General features: G+C 43.4%; 1 protein-coding gene across 1 annotated transcript in view; it reads right to left on the bottom strand.

The window, feature by feature from the left end:
* The window catches only part of LOC133026865 (partitioning defective 3 homolog), a 345,261-nt gene that overhangs the window by 17,982 nt on the left and 305,022 nt on the right, over positions 1-22,257 (bottom strand). The gene's annotated exons all lie outside the window — the stretch shown is intronic.

Here is a 22,257-nt window from a genome sequence, read left to right as displayed (position 1 = left end):
GGACCTGTCACCCTGTCATTGTGCGTGTCCTCGGGAGTCGCACTTACAGGTGGCATGCCAGCGGTGGAAATGATTGCTTGCTTGGGCCCAGTGGATTCTGGGCACATTACGGTGATAATTACAGATTAGAATGAGCACATCCTTCTGATGATAATGGGCACAAAGACATGCTACCAATCAAGCTTCATTAAAAGCACAATAAAAAGCAGCTCATAAATGATGCTAGGATCTCAGAGCATCCCCCTGAGTAGCACTTGGTGAAGTGTAGTTATCTTGTTATTCGTATTGCCTGATCAAAATCAATTGTATTAGTTATACTCCATTTGATTCCTATAGCTTTATGTGTGTGGGAGTGCATTAGGCCTTTTATGTGGATGTGGGCAATTAAGTGGCTCACTGGGGTGTGAGGTAGCTTCTGCTTTTAGGCTGTTGGGTGATGATGGAGTCGGTCTATTACTGTTCGTAATGTTGGTAAAAGAAGAGCTTCTGTTCATAGACTATATGTACAAATCTATGACAGCACTTGTATGCTAATAAAAGAGCAAATTTCCCTTTAAAATGTTGTAACTAATTGATAGACTGAGAAATAGCAGTTTCAGAAAGAGCTCTACATCTATTTAGTTTGTTATTGTCATCACCCGAATGCCCCCACAGGTTCCTCTTAATATGTTGGCCTTAGCTATACTGTGCACACACACAGCCATGCAATTGAGAAGGAAAAATGAAAACGTATCAGCAATTCTGAGTGAATCCTGTTTATGTTTTCTCCTGCTAATGCATATTCTGAAATACAGGTCACCATCATCCCTGCTTGCTGAGAGAGAGAGAGGTCTGGTGGAAAAAGACCAAATATAGAACTGGAAAGCCCAATACATGCAATTAGCTTAATCCCTGAGGCTGGTCAAAGAGAAGTCGAGGCTGGCTCCGAACAAACAACCTCGTAAATTTTTTTCTTTGACCCTCCAGGGAGGGTCATTGCTAGCATCAGCATCTCAAACAGTCACGACCTGGCTAGAGGAATCAGGGGGTGCAGTGAAAGCCAGCTGGGGATCCAGACAAAGACATTCAACCTAGGCTATAAACAAGACTACGTGAGTCCATATACACTGACAACATTAGACGACCTATTGCCCTTCTATCACCCACTTAATGCATCAAGAAAGAGGATTGGCCTCTATCGCTCCAGTATGTGCTGGATAAAGTGGTGGGGTGTGCACTGCAAGAAGATCAGCTGAGACAAGATCTCCCGGAAATTTAAGAAATAGCAGCACAGCACTTATATATTATTTTCCCAAGAGCTACAAATGGAAATTGCATCAAATATGGGTTGGGAGTGGGGGTGGGATTTAACTTGGGCTGAATTTGTCATGGTAGTTCAAAGGAGGCCTGTGCAATATCTAGATTATCTTTAGGGGTTTCTCCTCTATGCCCCCCATCCAGCATGGGGGGAGATGATGGGATTCTTGGAAAGCACTCCTTGTAATTATCCAGTGTAAATATATTCATATGGAAAGAAAAAAGAGCTGTACGATAAGCAGTGTCGAAGGGCAGGAATCAACCACAAAGTGGCATCAGAAGCTGCGCTATCACAGCAATAGTCGACAGAAGGCCTGTCTTCATTCATAAAGAAGATGGATTCTGCTGCCTTCCCTGAGAGCTCCTCAGAGCTGGGGTCCCTCAATGCATAATTAGTCAGCATGATCGTTGTTGATGCATCAGGTGTCACTTCTTCCACAAATTCCCCCATGAATACATCAGTGTATGTAATGGGCCTGAAGAACAAGAAGTGTGAGAAAAGATTGGGGGGAAACCTTGTAGCAGTATATGTTTGAAGATCACCTCAGCAGTTAGGATGGATGTGTCCATGATGCCAGAAATATAAGGCTATGAAGGAATAGGAATGAGCACTGCTCATCACTTTGCCACAAACCATGTCATGTTTATGCTTAAGGGAAAATGTCTGCATCATGATCGTATGAGCTTATAGGGCTTAATCCCGTTGCAGTTTTTTTTTTTTTTTTTTATGAAAGTCCTCCTTTTAAAATGTAGTTCAATGGAAAATAGGATACTGCGTGTAAAGTAATTAAAAAACATGGGGGAGATAAAGTATCCATATGCCACAGAGTTTTCACAGCCAGCATCTTCATTCGGGCCTGCATAATGAGGTCTGCTCAAAATTCATTTGTGTGTTTGCAGACTGAAATGTCAGCACATGGCCTCTCAGGGTGGCAATGCTGCTCCCATATGCATGAAAACATGCCCACGCAACGCAGGCTGCAACACACAGACGTGGAAAGAGACACAAAGACGACGACACACACTCACTATCTCACTTTCCCCGTCTCCTCACTTTACAGACACTCATATTCAGTAAAGTCACACTACTGCTGTATTTACAGATTGGGTGAGAGCTTATTCTGAGGGCTTACGGGGTGAGGTGAACCTGTGAATTCACAGGCATGCCGAGTCATGTCAAACAACAAGGATTCAGGCCTGTTTGATCAACAAACAGACTCTCCACTGATCTCCTCCTCCTCCTCCCGCCGCTGCTCCAACTCATCCTTGTCTTATTTAAAAAGGATTAAAAGTAGCTGAAGTTGTGAAATACCATATAAATCAACAAAAATAAGACCCAAGCTCCCTGAACTTGTTATGAATGTGGCTTTGTGACAGAATCAAATGTTAAGGTTGTATTCATAACCCCCTGTGGGGTTACAAGCTATAAAGCAACTCCTTTATTTGGGCATTTGTTTAGTAAAAGGCTATTAAAGGGCAGTTGTATGAAGATCTCTATATGCGGACATATGTGTGACCTCCATCCCACCTGTGTTTTCAAACCTGACCTGTGGACAGGGGTCATGAGCCCTCTGAGGCAGCAGTTGGAGGTATGTGGATGCCTGTCTGTGTAATAGTCATCCCTTGATCCGGGAGGATTTGGCAGATGTCTCACACACCACAAGGCTTAGGCCAAGGATGCATAGTATGCCACAGTCCCCCTCTTCGCTTCTGTTGGTGGATCAAAGCCACAGAAAGTCTCGGCATGTCATATAAACACTGCCACTGGCCAATAAAGGAGTAATCCAATCACTGAGAGTGCAACATGGGTCATATGAGCATACCTAAGGCCAGGGGCAAATCCCAGCCAATCAGAATAGGAACCACAGAATGTTATAATCCTGGAGATAATATTTCATGATATGAAGTTTGACAGGAGTTGTCACAGACTTGTTCATTTCTGACGAAAGTAAAAAAGGCTGAACTGTTAGGGCTCCGGTCTGACTTTTAAATCAGGCGGTCTGTTATTCCTTATCTGATCACTGTTGATTGAAATTCTATCAGATTGTCTGGTTTCTTGCTCTGGTCCCAGTATCTCAACGCAGCAGATGAGGGGGCAGGCTTCTTAAGTTTGGGCCCTTTGGCAATCTTGCATCAAGTCAAAGGCTTAGCTCATCTTTATTCCATCACCCTGTGGACTTTCATTTATTTCAAAGACACAGAGATGAGGCATTTTTTTGGGGAGATGGACAGCCTTTGGGACCTACTGCGATGATTGAAAAAGATTAGATATGCATTACCGCAGGTCATTTCTGAGCGGGAAAGGGACAAAGATAAAACATTTTTTTAGATTCTTCAGAGGAAATCGGCACACATCGGCCAATCAGCCGTGATTTCTGCTACAATCAAATGAAAACAGTTAAAGCATTTATTTCCTTCCACTTTCTGCTCTCTATAACCCAGCTTAATAAAAATATCCCAGTGCGTTCTTGCCCCTCCTTCATTTTTTTCCTTTTCGTTTCCCATGTGTTTTATCTCTGAATGCCTCGGTCCTCCTCTGTGGTAACAAGGATAGGTCATGAATTCCCTTCTGTCTTCCTCATCCTTTCCAACTAGCCTGGTAAGTGACAGCTGCAGGCCGGACAAAGGCCTGATAAAACCATGGATTTGTCAGGCTCTGACTTCACCCATGTCCTCCTGTGACTGATGCACTGACATTGGCGTCTGGCCAGCTAAAATCCCCACTTCTAGATGGGGGCTCTTTCCGTGAATGTGTGTGCGTGCATGTCTATCTATGGTTCCTTTCAGACTCCATATGGAGTTCTTGGGGGTCCTCGGAGGCCATCATCTGGGCTGACTGCCTAGACCACGTTAGTAACGTGACTGGGTAGCATGGAGCTGTGATTAGCAGGGGAAAGAAGCAATTTGTGTTGAGCTGCTCCCTCCTCCAGACTGTCCAAGGTGGCTGGCCTCTGGTGGGCCGTTCATCTCCCACTTCCCTGGAGTGAGAATGAAGATATAGCTCTGCCCTGAAGGGAACCACAGAGGATTGTCCTCTAGGAAATGCAGCTCAACGAAAACCAAGAAAAGGGGCAGGCCTGTGGTTATCACACCCTTCTGTATTTCAAAAGGCCAATTTTCCCCAGCTCACATATCCCCTGCCACCCGGCCGGGCTCAACTTCACCCCAGTTTGCTTTATTACCACAAAGACATGTGCTCCAACCCCTCCTTCCTACATGTCATATATATCTTTCTCACTTTCATTCTTCTGTTTAAGGGAATTGTCAAACTACAGGTGCAAGAGAGCAATCGGCCTGACAGCTGTCTACATGTGAGACACCATCAATGCCTTCTGCCCTGACTTCTCTCTGGCAAGTTTTACAACTTTGGTTCCAACGTAAACGTACTTAAGATGAGTAACAGTATTTTTGTTTCTGTGCTGGGCAGTGCGATTGGTTTACTCATATTTGGAACAAAAAGTGTGACTTTTTCGGGGAAAAAGAGGAACTGAAATATTTTTTCTTGTTTTAAGACATCCAGTATGTGGTCTTTGGCTTTAATGCTAAAGAGAAAGAAGCTGGGATGGCGATCTACAGTCCAATGAAAAGACACGGGGCAATGTCGTGGCAGAGCCAGCTAGATGGCCAGAAAATTCTAGGAAATACTAGTTAAGAAATAAAGAATTTTAATGCTCAGGTGCAGTTCAGAAATGAACCAATTATTCACTTGATTTTTGTGAGGCAGATTGCAGCTGCTCTAGCTCAGAGTGAAGAACAGACACAAGGTCAGGATGGCTGTCAATTAGAAGTGAATGTAATTTACAGAGGTTGAAAAACATATTTTACTGTAAAATAAAAAGGCTTGAAACGTTTGACTTTAAAAATGTGGTCTTGTGTGTTGCTTGTATTCTCATTTATCTTTAAAGGTAAGAGAAAAACCCAGCAAATGCTGTATAATAGATCCTATGAAAGCTCCCCACAAGATTAATTTAGCTATTGCTTCAAATTCAATCGAGGGCAAACCAGTTTACATGCAGCCGTACCAGTGTTTTTTTCTGAGTTGCTTCTTCTGAGTGACACTGAGATGCTTTCATACAGCTAACAAAGGGGGAGGCACAACATTAACATGGCGTGCTCTCTTAGAGTGCATGGAGTGCACGATAAGAACTTTCTCCACCTCTATTGCTGGCAACTTATCTGTATGTTATTTTCTGGGAAGAGAGGAGCGAGGCGGCTCCTAACTGACAGCTGCGTCCATGAAGAAAGAGATGAACTTTGAAGTCAAAGCCCCTAATCCTAGTCCATTGATTCAGAGGCACTTGCTCAGTCTGAGAGAGAGAGTTGGGTTTGGAGAATGGCTCGGACTGTGTAATGCATTCACACAGTCAGAAACACACACACACACTCACACATGCATGCACACACATCAGAGTAAGTGCCACTTTGTAATGAGACAAAGCTGCACTGCATGCTTATGATTAAAGCTAATCATGTGTTCACAAGTTGCAAGCACAGACTAAATTAATTTGCTGGATCGTGCCCCAGACCCTTTAATGCTGCAAATCTTTGATTTTCAAAGAACCATATAAACAGCAAGAAAACACATGTGACAGCCCAAGTTTCATAACAGGGTGAATAATTATCTTCAAATTAAAAAAAAAGTGTCCCTTCACTGCAGTGTCACAGTGGTTTATGTTGTTCAGAGACATCGGATGAGTCTACATTCTTCTGCAGGGTAAGCAGAGCGACGAGTCAGTCTTAAATAAGGTGTGAAGGCCACAGGATAAAGTATCCGTCTAAACAGGTTAGCTCAGCTTTTATGAGCCCATCAAGCTTTAAAGACAGCTTTTACGAGATATCAGCTAGCTAGACACTAAGAGGGGGAAAGCGAAGTGAGCTGGGGGTATACTATATTTCTTAGGTTTCCAGTATACTCTTTTATGGACCCTGACACCAAAATACTTGGTCTAAGTATAGGTTGGCGCCTGGAAATATGAAATATATGGTTGCTGTATTTTGCATGTGACCTCAATTGAATTCCCTGTGAGACTGATATGTTCCAATGACAAGTCACCTTTGCACTGTGACGTATAAAACGAGTAAACTGGGACACTTCCTGTTGTTCATGTTTCTCAGTCTTGGTGCACTGCCACAGATACAGTCTCACAATCATCTCCAACCTGCTAAACCCGGTCCAGCTGAGATCATCACAGCTGTGAGATCCCACAACCTCAAACCCCCCATCCCCTGCCAGACCTCTCCTTCCCACTTGACTTACTTTTTTCACTTTGCATTTCTGACGCTGCCTCATCCCTCAAGCTCTCCAGTGCTGGAATTGTTAGTGTGGCACAAACCGGCCCATTGTGCAGTGTACCAGTGCCTCAGCAGGAAAACAGACAGTGTGGAGGGATGCGATTCAAAGACAGGTTAAGAGGTGAGTTCCTGCTTAAAAGCTGAAATTGGGTGAGATTTTTCCTCAAATAAAAATAGTTGGGGAAATCAGCACACAAACAAATATTATCAAGTGCACTTTTCAAAACAACTCATGTTTTGAGTGGTGGTAAATTGACCTTCACGCTTAGTAAACATTTCATCACACCCAACACTGTAATTACACAGTACTTTGCCTCTGGTCAACTTTTTAGAAGTTTCAGATCATTTCCAAATTAAGGATTTACTCACTATTTATTTTGTTTTTAAAATCAACCTGCAGGGAGTTTAAAACTGACAAAGAAAATAGAAATAAATAATTTGTTAGAATTCGTCTCTTGAATGTCTGAACCTTTCAAAACCAATTGTACGTATCCACATAATCCCTATGTGTATCTGTGTGGTGATGTTTTTGTTTATTGTGCTGTGGCTATTACCAAGAATAAAAGCGAGTATGATATTCATTGTGTTTGAACAATATTCCACACCTTTACTGTTTATTCTCTGTTAACTGATAACACTATTGTGTGATGACTGAACATCAGTGGTTGCCTGCAGAGCTGGAGAAACGCATGATGTTGAATTGTGACACTACATTATAAGCTCTTAAACACTGTTATGCTCCATTAATATTGAAAGACATCAGCATGTGAACGAGCAGAGACTCACTGCTGATGCAGGTATTCACTGACCCTCTCTTTGCTTTTCTTGCACGTTGCTTGAGTGACAAACGTGATATTTAATGAATGGCTAATATTAGATTTCAGTGGGGCCTGGGCAGTGCTGATGCATTGACCATACTGTATATTACATGTGTGCTCAGAAATGTATTATTAACATCTGGTGCATCATTTTCAGGAGCACTGAATGGCTGATGTTGAAGGTTCACTTCTTCACTGCCGCATTCAGTGGTCACACATGCATACATTTAAAAAATATATATATTTTTTTTTTTTTCCAGCATCTAACAAGCACTGAGGTCTCCCAGGTTCACTCTCCAAGGCCTGCACCACAAAGTATCCCCGTTTTACGCCAGCACGACATCACACAGGGCTGAATGCTGACAATCGCTCCCCTCTCCAAATGTCAGAGGATGACGCTCAGCGGGCAAGCTGTGATGCATGGGTAAATAATTCACGCCAGGCCTCGGTAGCTCTACTCGCCATCCTGTACTCAAGCAGCCCACAAGTCCTCTCCTCCGCGACCCCCGTGCAGCTGCTACTTCCTCTATACATAATTAACGAGTAGGCACAGTGTGATGTCCGTATGTCGGAGCGGCGCTAGAGCCAGGGCCACTTTAAACAATAACAATATTGATAGTGGGTGTAATAAAGCAGAATTAAAAAGATGGGCTACTGTGATTTTTTTGCTCCTGGCGCAGCTGGTCCCTGCTTTAAGTGGCGAGGAGAAAGGAAGGGGGGGTGGTTTTACTTCTAGTGAAGGGATAAATGTACAGAAAAAAAGAGGGGAGGGAATAGAAGTAGAAGAGGAGAACTGTTACCCCCCTCCTCCTCCTCCCTCCCACCCTCAATGGCTGCTCTTCTGTACACTCCATTACTGGATTAGGTCCTGGAGTCCTCCTCTGAAAGCCATCGAGAGGGAAGAGATAGGAGGTCAGGGGTTATGACCTTTAGTAATGGCCACGCACACAGACAAGCGTAAAGAAGAAAAAGATGGAGATGGCAACATCGTTTCAATTTAGGCCATCAGTGCTGTGTAATAATCAATATGTCGGTCAAGAGGTTGGCAGACAATGACAGATGGAGAGACAAAAAGAGGATGAGTGAAAGGACAATAATGAGAGAATATGAGGTAAAAACTAACTAATTAGTGTTCATATAAGAGTAACTTGTCTCCTGTCTTAATACGAATGAATCATAAACACCAACAAGTGATTCACATAATTAGTTTAAATTTACTTTTGAACAAGACATTCTTACTCATGTGAAAATCAGTTGGAGGCTGTTTTAGTTAAAAATGTATTTTTGGTTTGTTGCGCTGACATGCGTGTGACCTGTTGCAGTCATTAGTGTTTGTTTTCATGTTTTTCATAATTAGTTTTCTTCTTTTGTCCGACTTGTTAAATTTTTTTCAGTTGTGAATTATTTAAGCTGCACACCTCTCAAAACATGCTAAAGAGATCTGTTCTGTTTTTTTTTTCACAGTGAAATCACTTCCTCAGCTATTTCCTTTACACAAGGGACCAGCTGATCACCCTGGAGACCAGGACAGAAGACATGCAACCGAGATCTGAGGATAAGGAGAAAGAATGATGCGACAAGGAGAGAGAGCTGGTTCCAGACAACAGAGACTGATGGAGAGCAGTGTATCTTCCTTCTCTCATTATGGGCAATGCAAAGATCACTGGACAACAAGATGGACGAGCTGTTGGCCCTTGTTCAGAATCAGATTGTTGTGTTATGTGTGTCACAGAAACATGGCTAGAAGGAGATGTTACAGATCCCATTACTGTCATAGACTGTTTTCATATGGTTCTTGAGGACAGGGTGGGATGGTTCTTCAGCCCAGACAATGAACTGTAGGGATACATGCACACTACATATCTCACATCAACACCTCAGTTAACCTGGCAACCGTGTGTGGCGTCACCTGCTCTGTTACTACTTCATGATCTCTGGGGACTTAGACAAGACCCTCCCCACTTTCACTCAGTTTGTGGACAAGTATGTCAGCATCCTGAGCCAGCTGAGGCACATCACTTTTTGCACATTTTTATTTGAACATTTTCCTCCTCACTTTATTCTATATATGGTATATGGTATATATTAATTTCCATAATTGTTTGTTATTGCAGTGGTAACAAAGACATTTGCTGTCAGGATCATTAAAGTTTATGTGAATCTGGCTAGAATTTGTTTTCAGTCTTTATGCACGTGAGACACATTCACATATCAAACCCACTGGTCCTCCTGACAGGTGCTTTACAATGCTGTAATGCATTTGTATCAGCCCATAAATTCACAAAGTCAAATCAGTGAAGAAGAAACTCTGCCATTACCGCTATCACCCATCAACCTCCAGGAGCCTTACATATGTTAATGCCCCTTCAACCTGTGACCCTCAAATTCATGACATCATTATCAGCCCAGCCAGACACAGTGTTGGCCTGTCGGCGCAGTGATCTATGGTCACAGTGGCTCTCCCTCTTAATGAAGCCATTGCGCTGCCTTAAACTGCTGAAGCCGCGACGAGCCTGGCATGGCCGTCGCTCAGCTTAATGTGAGTACACATCCATCATCTCACATCAGGCATCAATCAATCAAAAGCCCCCATGACAGCTGGTAGCCCTGCACCCCCCTCACAACGACCACCGTACACACACACACACACACACAAAACTCATTGGCTGTGATTATGATCTCAATTATCATCATGACCACAGGCCAACACTTCCCTTGTGACCGACATGCTAATCAGGAGCACTGGCAGTCAATAATCAAGGCTCAGAATAGGCCATTGGGTCCAGAACTGGTCAAGTATAATTATATCTTTAAATGTTAATTGGCCTAAATGAATATGCTTGGACCTCAGGAAAAACTGACAAGATCTGGAGGTGACTAAAGTCAACTAACAAGACCACACGGTAAGTGACTCGATTTTTATCAAACATGCTCATGCATTGAAAAAGCCAATCCTGTGACATGGCAGCGAAGCCATGAACCTGAAGTGTCTTTGTACTCCCCAGAGATTTAGAGGGTCATAACTTACCATGTCCAGTCCTACCAAAAGCTATGAGGTCAGCTGTGACAGGCTTTTAGTCAACAATGGCGGAGTTCTCTGTGCACCCACATTCTTATTCACAAACACCCCCTCCCCCCAAGTAGCAGAGGCAGCAGCTGAGGTGGGTCCCAGTGGTCTACTGTCCTGTTGTTTCTTTTCAGCAACATGGATTTGAATCAAACTGGACTGGGCTTTAGTTTCTTCATGTCTGTCAACAGACAGCTAGTGTGGATGATATTGCGTCTGTCTCTTCTATGCAGGTGATTATTGGACTTCCCCAAATATGAGCAGTTATCACAAACCAGATCACAGTGTAATCTCTTTTAATCCTCTGACTAAACTGCTTCTGAGGCAGAAAAAACAAGAGCTGCAAAGAGAGGGAGGGGGTAGAGATGAGAGAAGGGCAGCAAAAAGAAAGAGAACTGCACAGAAGCAGAATCTGTGTCCTCAATAACAGACATCTATCTAATGAACCTCCTCCACTGAGAGGAACTCCTGTCTGGCATTTTAGGAGTCATGAAAGGATACTGCAGTTTCATGAGAGGGATCAGAGTGGACATCACAGCGATAAGAAAAAATAGATAGAGCACCTCTTATGTTATTCTATCTCATAACCCACTTCCTCCCTTTGGCAAGGCTGCATGTTCATGGGTAAAAACCCTATAAGGAGCCACATTTTAAATGTGACACAGCAAAGCACTCAGCCAAGCTCCTAATGCACCTTGTAATGTCCAAGAGAATTATTCAGGCCTGGTTAGGTGGCTGACTTTGGTGCTGGGGTTTAAGGTTAGACTGCAGTTTCCGTTAGGGGAGCTGAGAGACACTGATGACAGAACACTGTCACCTTCAGGTGGTTTAAGGAATGGGTGACAGGGACGACTTCTTGTGACAGCGCTCCCAGAGTCCCAGACGAGTCAGGGAGGATTAGCCACAAAGCGGTCATGGGTTCGCCCACAGATGGTGACCGTGGTGGCTGATGTGTGAATGAACGCACCAGCGAGTCAAAACTACATCTGCTTGAATACACACACATGTATGCGTGCACACTCGGACACACAAAATGCTCATTATCCCTAAACTCCAGCTTGGGTTGGAGGGTGGGAGGTGGGGGGCATCAGAACAAAAGCATTTAGTAGGAGTGAGCCCTTTAATTATGGGCCAGTGTTCGCAGAACTCTCAATGGAGCTGTGAACAATAGAGGTCTTTGGTAATGCTCAACCTGCTGAGTTAACACATATTCTCCAGGTATGACAAAGCACACACATACACACACACACACACACACACACACACACACACAAAGCCACTGGCCATGCCCTGGAAATGAAGCAATAATTGCCTCGTTGGAAACTGAGAAGTGAGTGGCCAGTCTGAGTGGAGACAGACATTTCTGAAGCACATTAATTTAGCTTTCCTCTCACACGCGAGCAAGTGAATATCCTATTATTTACCATCATCTCCAGCATTTGATTTAAAGCTACTACTGTAAGTGTACAGTACTTACCTGAATATATGATTACTGAATGAATTTTGAGCGAGTGCAGAAAACAACAGGAAATTAGTTTATTTCACATCTTTTTTCCTTTTACTTTATGTATTCCTCTGTGATTTCTTGTGAATTGCTAAAGACAATAAACGCCTCATATAATGCGAGGCCATTAAAACACACAATTCCCAACAGCTGTACGCTCTGTAATAAAATGTTCATCATGGCTTAAAGGATAGTAAAGACATGATACTAAGTGAGTAAATTGGCTCTCCTATGGCCTCCCAGTGTGGCGAGGTGTCCGGGAATGTGGGTCCATGTACCGAATGTGTGAAGGATGAGGCCTATAAATAACTGGAGTGCTGATGGTGACCATATGACCGTATGAGAAGTGACAGCTTTCCCTGTCAGTACATTTGACAGGCTTAGGGATAACTCCACATGCCTGGCAAATTGGATTGGAGCTCTGGTGGCTTTGCAAAGAAAAAAAAAAAGATGAATCCCTCCCTTCCTCCTTCGTATCCCCCCCTCCATCTTTTTCTCCCTCTCACTTTACCCCCCTTTTTTTGGGAAATTCAAAGAAGTGAGCATTTAGCTGGTAATGGGTAACAGTTTCTATTTCATGTTTTAAAGTCAGAGTGGGAGGCTGGCCGGGGAGCTGATAAATCATCACTGGTGCAGATTGAACCACATTATCACCTATAAACAGTCCAGTTCCCTCCCCTTATTCCATGAGAGCACTGGCAAGGTGATCTTCTGAAGAAGACGGGGAGAGCAGGCTTTTGAAACTTATGACAGCACGACAGCGTCTCAAGGACACCATTGGGTCAACTGAGAAAAACAACATTAAAGAGACTCAAAATGGATACCTTCAACAACACCTAACATCCCAAGAGTCAGGCGTCTGCACACTTCACACTAGAGCCCAATTCAACAACAACAGGAGACACTTACTAGGAAAAAGAAGGGAATTAGCTCGACAAGTGGTATCAAAATGTTCTCAAGAATAGCTTTAACAGGCCCGTTAATATGGCAAAGCTTAACTTATGCCATACACAGGGATCTTGTAAAGATTAATAAGATGGGGGAGAAGAGAGAGAGAAAAAAGTACATTGATGTGTAAAAGAGAAGCAAAAACTTCAATGAGCAAAAGCAGCTGGTGGCAGTAAACAGTGGTTGCCAATTGGCCAGCACTCACAGAACGCTAATCTCCAAAGCAGGGCGTGGTTACCGTGTTAAAAATGTAACAAGTCTATTTAGCTTCCAAAAATCACTTAAACATAAGTAACAGGGGGACTGTGCACTTTATTTGGCACTTTTGGGTCTGAGATTAGAACATTTTATGGGGATCGAAAGAATGTTGTATCTACAACCAAGAATGTATTGGCTTAACCAGGGAGAATAAAAAAACATTGACAAATTGTCAAATATCAAGATTTACTCAGGAATCAAAAGGAAATCTTTAAAAATACATTCACAGCCCACAAGGATAATGTTTTTTATGTGCTTGAATGTGTCTGGCCCATCATGCCGCTTTCTTTTGAAAGTGGATGGAGCTGGGTGATGTATCTGCTCCTAATATTGTAGCTGTGGTATTGAATTGTAAACTGAAACCTTGACATTTTACTTCTGGTAGGTTAGTTTCCTTAGCAGAAAGACACATTTGCACAAGGTTATCACAATATTCCCCAAGTGGGTGATTTCCAAACTTAAAAAACATGAATTGGCTATTGCTCCAGTAAATCCAATATTCTTGACTGCCTGTGTAATTTCAGTAAGAGCAACATTGCACAACAAGTGTTAATAGCTTCACATGGCAACTCCTCTAAAGACACATTCAGATTAATTTCCTGTGTTGAATGGGGATAGATACACGCGGCAGGCTCACTCCAGACATGTGAGGTACCAGGATATAAAGCCGACAAAGTTTATGTGGACACGTTTGGAGGAATGAGAGCTTGCCACATGCTCTGGTCATTGAGCTCCTTCAAGAGTAAAATGTATGATAATGGACTTGAAACCTTTACTTTGCTCGTGGCACGGCGCAGACGGAGTCATCATGTAGTCAGGCTGCCTCCCACACTCATGTGCAAACATGTGCAGAAATATGAGCATGTGGATGGAAATGTGTTCTCAGAAATAGCTTTTGACAAACACAGAAACATAAAATGTTCCACTCATGCGTTCATGCACAATATTCCATAATCTCCAATGCTCCTGTCCAAGAATAAATGGTCTGTATTTCTCTAGAGCTTTTGTAGTCTTGATGACAACTCAAAGCACTTTACAGTACAGTTTTGCTATTCACCCATTCACACACATACTCGTGCAGTGCATCGATGTGTAGCTTTCTATCACACATCTCTCACACTCTGCCAGCAGACCTGACAGGAGCAATTTGGGGTTCAGTATCTTAAGGACACTTCAGCAAGCGGCAGCCTGGCATCAAACCACCGACCTTCTGTTAAGCGGACGACCCGCTCTATCTTCTTGTATATCATGTCTTGTATATCTTGTATGTTAAATCTGTACACAAATCTGTGAACTTTAAAGGTGCTGGTCGGTGGATTTGACCACATTAAAAAGGGGAAACTGTTTCCCCTGCTTACAGTCTTTATGCTAAGCTATGCTAACTGGCTGCAGGCTTACATTGAAGTGGGGGATACAAGGGTGGTTTCGATGTTCTCACCTTACCTGCAGCAAGTGGCAGGAGGAAAAAAGTTTCCAAAATGACAAACTCTTCCTTTTAAGTTAAATGCATGGAACATGGTGGGAGCCTTTCACACATAGCACATACACACAAACATGCTCTCACTAAGCCAGGCTGGATTAATTTATACGAACATAGTATACAAGAAAAACACACAGACAACATTTTCTCCTCCAGGCAGACTCATGTCTACCCAGCCTCAGCTACTGATTTCACATGGCCATCTCAACGATCACACGTTACAACGTCTGAGATTGACAGCTGCTGTTGAGAGCCAGAGATTCCTGCCATTACAGAGCCATCTCATCCATTTACTTGCAGATCAATGGGGCAGTTACTGAAATGGCCCTCGGAGCAGTGTGTCATCCAGCCCAGACGCTTTAACCGCTTCGGTCGTGCACTAACACGCTCGCCTGAACCCTTCGCTGTCTCATCAGGGCCGCCCTCTCTCAACTGAGCTGTTTGTTTTGGGAGATGGATTCCGAGACAAGACCCCGACCCGGACCAGTGAGTTCGCTTTACAGTCTGATGGCAGCGGCCAGACGGGCCTTTGTTAGCTGGTGTCTCTTTACAGCTGATTAACAGGTCGCACGGAAACAAAGTCACATCATGAATAAGTGATGAATCTGTGTGGACACTGCCAAGTTTCCTTTTAATTAAATTAAGTCACAATTCAAAAATAGAAAAAAAAGAGAGAAGAGGGGAGAAAAAATTGACTCCCTTCCTCATTTGGACAGGAAAGTTAGGTAGGATTCCAGCCTGGATTAACGACTCATAATAAAAGTAGGGATGATTCTTGCTGAGGCTTCATTTCAAAGTCACCACACATGGAAGGAGACTCAAACTGACAGAAATACCCGCACAGGGTTCAAAGGAGCCTTGGACCACACTGTTTTTTGCATAGGTCTTTTCTCACAGGCATACAAACACACACATACACACACCCATTCTTTTCAGGATGGACTTACTCAGCGCCCTACAAAGAGAAGGAACCAAATAAAGCCGTCAGTAGATGGAGATTAAAAGAAGTGCAACACAGTAAAAATCTGATTTATGGAGCTCAGGCCAAGTTGCTATGGGGGGTTTGGTGCCATGGTAACCCAGTCAACGGGGAGGTCGAAGGGGCGCTTGAATAAAGAGCCGTAGAATGGGGAAAAAAGAAAGGAGACTTTTAACCTCTCACTGTTCACATCTTTTCGTCAAGATTGGAGCCTTTACCAGGCTAATGCATAAAGGTAGAGTTTCAATAGAGGGGTCAAAGTCCTCTTCATAAATTACGAAAGCCTTTCATTTTGTTTCCATTCAGGCCAGAACAGATGAGACAAAGACTTAAATGCAACAAGTTCATGATTTTAACTCCATGGAAATGGCTCCTTTAATCGACATCTTCATTCCTGTTGCTCTCTTTCCATTCCCTCCACCTTGCTCCACCTCCTTCCCTCCTCCATCTCTCCACAGTCCTTTATTGTCAGTCCACTGCTGTGCAGCCAGTCTCAGGCCAACCGGACTGTGAGGCAGTCCTGAGACCCACCGTGGTTCGTGGTTCGTGGTGTGTTGTTGTGTTCTGTCTGTGGGGGCAGTCCTGTGCCATGCTGCTGTTTCCGGGGCCAGGGCCCTTTACTATTGTCTGCTGCCATATGGAAGCCAGCACCAACATGGAGATAAGCCTGTCCTCATGCTGTTCCCTGACCTTCTCAGGCACCCAGCTGGCACTAAATGCAGAAATAATTATTATCCCAATTACCCAGGCCAACTCTGTCGCCTCTTCTCTTTGTGTGCTTATAGGGTGTGGGGTGGGGATGGGTGGGGGGTCCTCTGTGGAGTGCCGGGGCTTATGCTGGAGGAAGGTCCCTCACTAAAACTAAGAGGTTTATTTTCATGTTAGCCTTACACAATTAATATAAGCTTATTACTACATTACTACATGAGCAATCATGGGCCAGACCACACCCATCGTCAATCTCGGGCTGAATTTTGATCTAAACTACACACTTTTATGTTTTTTTTTTTGGTACTATCTAGTATGTATGTGACTTTATACTGCTGATAAAATCTGTCCACATACATATAAACACCTGCCAAAGAACTCTTAACCACTTGTGTTGTAGACAGACACACACACACACGCAGGCTCAAAGTGGATACATTTAAAAAACAATCGCGAAGTACTCAAATGAATTAGCATTTAAATTATGTAATTAAAATGTTGCAAGAGTGTTACAGTTTCTGTTTAATAATACTATTTCATTTAAAAAACTATTTCTAAGACTTTTACACTTGGTTATTTCAGTATGAAGCCCTAAACCACAGTAAGAATACCTAAATTGGCATGGTGAATAATGCTTCAGGATTAGATAAGTAGTTAGGTGTCCTTTGACAACTCTATATACAAAGATAATTGCTTTTTCCTTAGCACCTTCTTCCTGCAGTTTGGCTCAAAGGTGACTCAAAGTCCACATGTTTTGTTTAATTTTCCTCATTTTTAGTTTAGTTTAGTCATTTGGGTGGAACAGGTGTAGTTCTTAGTAAGAAAAGAGCAGTGTGTCCATATTTTTAATTGTGACATGTTGATTACACACTGAATTTCATACATAAACCTGAAACAGAGACATGGTAAATAAAGTTGGCACTAGCCTTTAAAACCTGCTACTTTCACCTTCCCACCTGCCTTTAATCAGTTCCTGGTGCTCACTGGGGCTTGGGACACCAGGGTCCGAAAGAGAATGCTCCACAGATGTGCCAGACGTCCAACTGCTGGAGCATCGGTGTCATGAACCCTGTCGGGCATGCTGAAAGACGGATGGACAGACATGACGACAAGTGCAGAGCTTCAAAGACTGCACGGGCAGGAAAAGGGGGGGGGACTTTGGTAGATCTTGCTCTCTCACAATAGATATGTTCACTGGATGTGGAAAAAGCCCCCTCTCCCCCAAACTTGGTGGGTAAACAAGCCCTAAGAGAAAGTGAGGAGGATGAGGAGCCCTCAGTGGCAAAGCAATGTGCAGCATGATATGTATAAAGAGTTGTGTCTTCCTCTGTGGTGAATACTTGCACCAAAAATGAAAGATGTGAGTTGCTGCTGCAGATCCATACATGAAACCATAAATATGTGATGCATCCATTAACCCTCAGCTCTGTAACAAAAGCCAGTACATAATAAAAGCTGTAGAAAATGGTAGGTGAAGCATACAACAAAAACATTTAAGGCATCATTACTGCCAAAACAGCCTGCACCATCAGCTCATCTTATCTCTGCACTTTTATTGCTTTCCCTCCCTGCGGTGAAACGCTAAAGCTGCTGAGGATGTTGCTGATTCCTCCCTGAAGATTTTTATCCGTACTGAATGTCATGGGAACTTTGGGTGCTCAGATCACTTTAGAAAACTGTATTTTATTGTGTTGTTTTGCTTCAGGCTGAAAGCTCCACAGAAGCAGGGTGTGGGGACAGGGGGGTGTAATAACCATGCCAGAAGAAATTATCTCACTTATCCTGTTGGGATCTCAGTAATGTTTCCAGTAGAAAGATAAATAATAAGGAAAATATCACAATTTGGGGAAAAGAGAAAGGCAGGGATTGGCTATGACTGCAGACGAGGGACAAGCAGCAAGGTAAAGTGAGTGCATGGAAGGGAAGACTACCAGTGGAAGCATCATGGCGGCATATACTCCTCAACATAAGTCCCATTGACAAGAGATGAAACCACATGGGCAAACATGCCAGAGCAGTGGTACTCCAGTTCAACTTCCAGTTATATAGACGTTCTACTGGACGTTATTCCCCGATATTTCCTGTGTCTCTCCACTGTCTCTTATATGTAAAAATAAATACTGTTAAAAAAAATCTGCAAAAGTTCCTTCTCTGCATGTTTGCTGTCATTATTCAGCACAAGGGAATTATTTGGATCGATGTATACTTCGAAATGATGTGTCATGTAATGATACCTTCCTTTTAGCTTAGCTGCAAACCCAAGGTCCTCTCCTCTATCACAGTAGTTTCAAGACAAAATATATAAACAAGTCTCGCTGTTTTTTGCTCTCTTGTGTTTGTTTAATAACATTTTGAATTATATGGTTTGTTTTTACACCAGCTATTAGAAAGTGAACCCACTTCCACCCTGTATAAGCCCCTCTAGATTCTGCGATTGTGTTGTCACCATGGCAATGCAGGACCATGAATCTAGGGGTGGAGCTTCTGAAGGACCACTGAATAAAGGGGTGGAGTTCAAATATCTGCAGTCTTTCTCCAGAATCACTTACTCCACCTTTAAACAATTTCTGTGCTGAAACTGGGGCCAATACTTTCCCATTGTGAGAAATCACTTTCTGACTTGTCGTATCAAAGGGAATGACATAAAAGAAAAGAAAACAACGCACACTTCGGTGGAGTAATGAAAGTAACGGTGCGTGGATTTAAAGAGATTAGCCTGCCAGCACTTACATTTAAATGCCTCTATCTGGCCTTGCCTCACTCCATCACATAGAAAATGTGAAGAATGAAGAAGGGAACAGCGGGGTTGATTAGTTTGGGGTTGGGGATTAGGTCTAAGCAAAGGAGCTTTGAGTTATTTAAATCTGCCCCCTTCGTCAAGGTGCAAAGCCACCGCCGGGAAGGTGCATCATGACTTATTCCAGTGGAGTGAATGAAAAGGCAGGAATAAAAAACACCAGATAAGAGACTACCCTGCCACTCTGAAGCATTTATTAATGTGTTTCAGGTAACAGCTTCAGAACAAGGAGAGATGAATAAGATTGTCCTGTGTTGGCAGCTGTGGAGCTAAAGCAGAGGCTCCATCCAACCAGGAAAGCTGACGGTCCACTTTTAATTAGGGGGCATCTCTGTGAGAGGCCACTCAGTCCGGGGTGGTAAGGCGGAGAGGATTTGCGATGACATAAAGTCACCTTGAGTGAAAAGAACAGCGCTAAACTGCAAATCATGAACACTGCTTTGATTTTAAAGTTAAAGTTAAAAAAAAAAATACAATAAGAGCCGATTGTTTGCCAATCACTTGTCACGTTAAACATTAAAGAGTCTTAAGAGTCTAGGCCTGCAGCTTTTCATCTACTCCCACCCTTAGTGACTGCACACTAGGGCTTTCTTGTCTCTCTTGCTTTGCCAAGACTGTGATCTTCTCCCTGCGTGTGTGCGTGTGTGTCAGTGTGTGTACGTTTGACTAGCACTGCCGCGGGAGAAGATGGGAACACTGACCTCTTCACCATTACAGCCCCCACAAAAGATGAAAATGGCTCCTATGTTTCGGATAGCCACATTCTCTTATTAGTATATCAGGGATGGATGGAGAGATGGTGTTAAGTGTGTGTGTGTGTGTGAAAGGAGAGTAGTGAGACGGAGATGGGAGACGGCTCGGCGTCTCAGCAGGGGTAGCAGCAGAGCCATCAAAGAGAATCCCAAAACCACTCATCTCCCGACACTGTCGAGACACTGCAATAACATTCGCTAACGCTTAGAAATGTGTGTGTGCATGAGCCTGTTAATTCTCAAATCCATCGCGCAAAATTACTTCTCAGAGCGTCTGACCTCCATCTGTCGGGTGCTGCCGGTGCCATATTTGTTTTTGTTTCATCTGCTAAGAATCAAAGACTGTAATCCCGCTGAAATGGGCGGCACGACAGACCATCTCAAAAGAAGAAATATGCAAGAATTATTCTGTGTCTGTGTGAGAGAGACTTTTATGGGTGAGTGTTTAACGCGAGAAGAACATCCAGGACCTGACTTGACCCCCAACAGCTGGCTGCCCCACTTTCTGTCTGCTTACACACACACACACACACACACACACACACACACACACACACACACACACACACACACACACACACACACACACACACACACACACACACACACACACACACACACACACACACAGTCACAGTTACACATTCCTAGTATCTTACACTGATGTCCCAACAGCCCCATCAGCAGACAATGCCACAGTCTGTCTACAGTACTTTGATCAGAGTCTATAATGCTCAGAGTGTGTATGCCAATGTTGGTCTCTGACTTTAGGGGATGTGCCTAGTTCAGACAAAGTTCATATACAGTAATGCTTTTGCTGCCATCACCTCCTCCTGTCTGCTGAATCGTACCCTGGAGAGACTGAAGTCACTAAACGATCCAAACATCTCCCAACACTTGCCGACGGCACTTTGTGGCCTTACCATAAAAGCATTCAGCATCAACTGCTGATCAGTTAACACATTGAAACTGAGCGCTTGTATGAGTGCCAGAAAAAGAAAAAACAATATCACCGCAATATACCCAAGCTAACACATACAGTGTCAGGCATCACAATAAGTGTTGGCCATGACAAATTTATTCTGTTTATCCATGCGAGGTAAGTCATAGCAGGACACAACCGATTCTATTTACTAATCGATAGTATATTTAAACCCTCACTTATTGTCATGAGAGTGAGATTATGACCATAAGCCGTGGAGCTGAGCCGCTGCTCCTTCACATTGTGAGGAGCCAGTTGAGGTGGTTCAGATATCTGATCAGGATTCTGCTTTGTGCCATCCAATGTGGACACATCCAACTTGGAGATTGGGCTGGGGTAGCCTTCGAACACACTAGAGAGATTATATACATCTGGCCTCCGGGAATTCCTCCGAGTCGACCCCAGGAGGGACTGGAGAGTAGAGTCCTGCACAAGTCCATTTTTGCAATCCTGGATCCCCTAATCAATCAAAGAATTTCTAGAATGTGCTGAAAACTGCTTTGTCCACACCGACAGTACTCATTTCAGGTGAGGATCAGAGGGCGTGGTCACGTCTAACAAACATTGTTTTACTCTCATGCCCAGTTTTCCCTCCTTATTGGCTGTCAGGACTGGAGCGATGGCTTGACTGACCTTTCACACTTCTGTGTGACAGTGATTGCAGCAGCATAGGATGAATGAGCTGAAATTCGAAGGGCTTAGACAGGTGGAATGCTTCGAGTCTGATTCAAAGAGAGCTGGCAAAATGTCAAATGGCAAATCTATGTGGGCACACACAAACACACACACTGGACGTACGCACGCATACACACACCCACACACATACACATACACATATTTTGTCTGAGTGAAGAACACTGCATGATATTTCACTGGTCCTGACAGGGCCAGAGAGTGAAAAGATTAGTGTGTTAGCCTGCGAATGTCAAGACCGGGCAAACAAATGATTTTGATATGAACGCCTTGCCGAGTCATTTTTTGAATCTGAGTTTGATGGCTTTAGAGAGCAGTTTTCGATCTTATTGCAGTGGTTTGCATCGGCAATATTAAAGTGAAGAGTCTTTTAAGTTTGGACAGTTTAATTTGTGCTGCAATGAGCTGCAAGGCACTGCTATAAATCATGGCTATATTTCAATCTTCTTATCAATAAGGGGGCAAAAATCACACAGTGTTGTAGTAACTGTGGCAAACACATGACAAAGGCCTGTCATGACTTATTGGTGAACAAACATGGATCCAATGTGGTGTGTATTTTCAATCAAGGGATGCCAACCTCGCTGAATAGACAGACACAACAAAGGCCCACTGGAATTACACAAAAAACACAATTTTTTTCATTCAGAAGCTACAAATGAATGTCTTTAGCTGATTGCTTC

The sequence above is a fragment of the Limanda limanda genome, chromosome 20, assembly GCF_963576545.1.
Source record: "Limanda limanda chromosome 20, fLimLim1.1, whole genome shotgun sequence".
NCBI lineage: Eukaryota > Metazoa > Chordata > Actinopteri > Pleuronectiformes > Pleuronectidae > Limanda > Limanda limanda.
Note: the sequence above shows the minus strand (reverse complement) of the source record. Positions and strands in the feature narration are given on the sequence as shown.